Source organism: Delphinapterus leucas, chromosome 4 (genome assembly GCF_059928025.1).
Source record: "Delphinapterus leucas isolate spDelLeu-1000000601 "Yukka" chromosome 4, BTC_Dleu_Yukka2, whole genome shotgun sequence".
In the NCBI taxonomy this organism is placed as follows: Eukaryota; Metazoa; Chordata; class Mammalia; order Artiodactyla; family Monodontidae; genus Delphinapterus; species Delphinapterus leucas.
The window spans coordinates 99,959,789-99,961,771 of record NC_143132.1 but is presented as its reverse complement, the minus strand read 5'-3'; positions in this window follow the sequence as shown (position 1 = coordinate 99,961,771).

Sequence of the window (1,983 nt, the reverse complement as noted above, 5' to 3'; positions counted from 1 at the left end):
AAATAGAGAGAATCAATTCTGGAAGACTTTCAGTCTGGAGAACACAGCAGGAGATCAACCATATATATAAGAGTGGAGTTCTAGTTGAGCATTTGCAAAAAGTAAGAGGACGTTTCTCTATCAGCGTAAGGTAACAATCACATGTATTGTTTATTTCCTTAAGTAAATGCAAAAAAAGATACTCTGAGTTTCGTTGGAAAGGTGTACTTTAAAAAAAAAAAAATGCTGAACATAGATCTACCAGTACAAAGTTAGCTGTCTCAGGAATTGAAAACAGGATAGTATAATGGTTGGCGACTACAGGGAAGTGAAGTATGAACTTGCTAATGGCCCATAAATTTTGTAGAACATGATAATCACATCCACTTGCCCTTTTGATAAGCAAAAGGTATATGGCAGGTGTTAATATAGGAAATTTTGAATCCTTTTTGGAGTTATGTGGTATCATGGGCCACTGGCTTTCAGTAGTCTCTTCTAGTAATAGGTATTAGGCCAGTAACCACATAGATGGGTCGATTGAGAAATTTATGTGTTCAGCCTCATTGATATGTTCTAGATATGAAGTATCTTTAGCCAAGAGGTTGCTGGGAGTAGATCCAAGGTCTGAGATATTGATAGTGGAGGCATCAGAGTGAGGAATAAAACTATGCTATCATAAAATCAGGGATTAATTTCCTTCTGAGATTTCCAAAAACGATCATCTGGTTCATTTTTCATAATGGTCTTTCCAAATAGGACTTCCAAATAGGCCTTCCAAATAGGCCCACAGACTCATTGTAGTGAAAGCACTAGGCAGAAAACTATACTGATCAGTTTCAGAGAGACAGAAATTTAGTGAGACAAAAGCAGAGTCTATGGGGTATTTCAGATTCTTACCAATGAAGCCTTCTTTGTTACTCTGAAAAAGAAAGGATGGAAAGATGATATGTTTACAGTATACAGTGTAGTCTTGGAATCAATAATACACTGTTCCACTTGTATATCTTCTTTGGAAAAATGCCTCATCAGTCCTTGGCCTATTTTTTTTTTTCTTCTGCAGTGTGTGGGCCTCTCACTGTTGTGGCCTCTCCCATTGCAGAGCACAGGCTCTGGACATGCAGGCTCAGCGGCCATGGCTCATGGGCCCAGCTGCTCAGTGGCATGTGGGATCTTCCTGGACCAGGGCACAAACCCGTGTCCCCCGCATCGGCAGGTGGACTCCCAACCACTGCACCACCAGGGAAGCCCTCCTTTGCCTATTTTTTAATCAGGTTATTTGTGTTTTTGTTATTGAGTTGTAGAAGTTCTTTATATATTATGAATGATAATTCCTTATCATGTGAATAATTTGCAAATATTTTCTCCTATTGCACAGGCAATCTTTTCATTCTGTTGATTGCTTTCTTTGCTGTGCAGAAGGTTTTTAGTGTGATATAGTCCTACTTGCTTATTTTTTCTTGTGTTGCCTGTATTTTTGGTGTCACATCCAAGAAATCATTGCCAAGAGCAATGTCAAGAAGGTTTTCTCCTTTATTTTCTTCATGTAGTTTTACCATTTCAGTTCTTACATTTAATTCTTTAATCCATTTTGAGATAATTTTTGTGATGTTATAGGATAAGGGTCCAATTTCATTCTTTTGCATGTGAATATCCATTTTTCCTAACATCATTTATTAAAGAGACTATTGTTTCTCCATTGTATATTCTTGGAACTCTGTCAAAGATCAGTTGACTGTATATGTGTGGGTTAATTTCTGGGCTCTCTTTTCTGTTCCATTGGCCAAGACATACAAATAGCCAACAGATATATGAAAAGGTTCTCACATAACTGGTCATCAAGGAAATGCAAATCAAAACCACAATGAGCTATCTCTTCATACATGTTAGAATGGTGATTATCAAAAAAACCAAAAGAACAAATGTTGGTGAGGATGTAGAGAAATTAGAACCCTTGTATATTGTTGGTGGGAATGTAAAATGGTACAGCTGCTATGGAAACAGTAT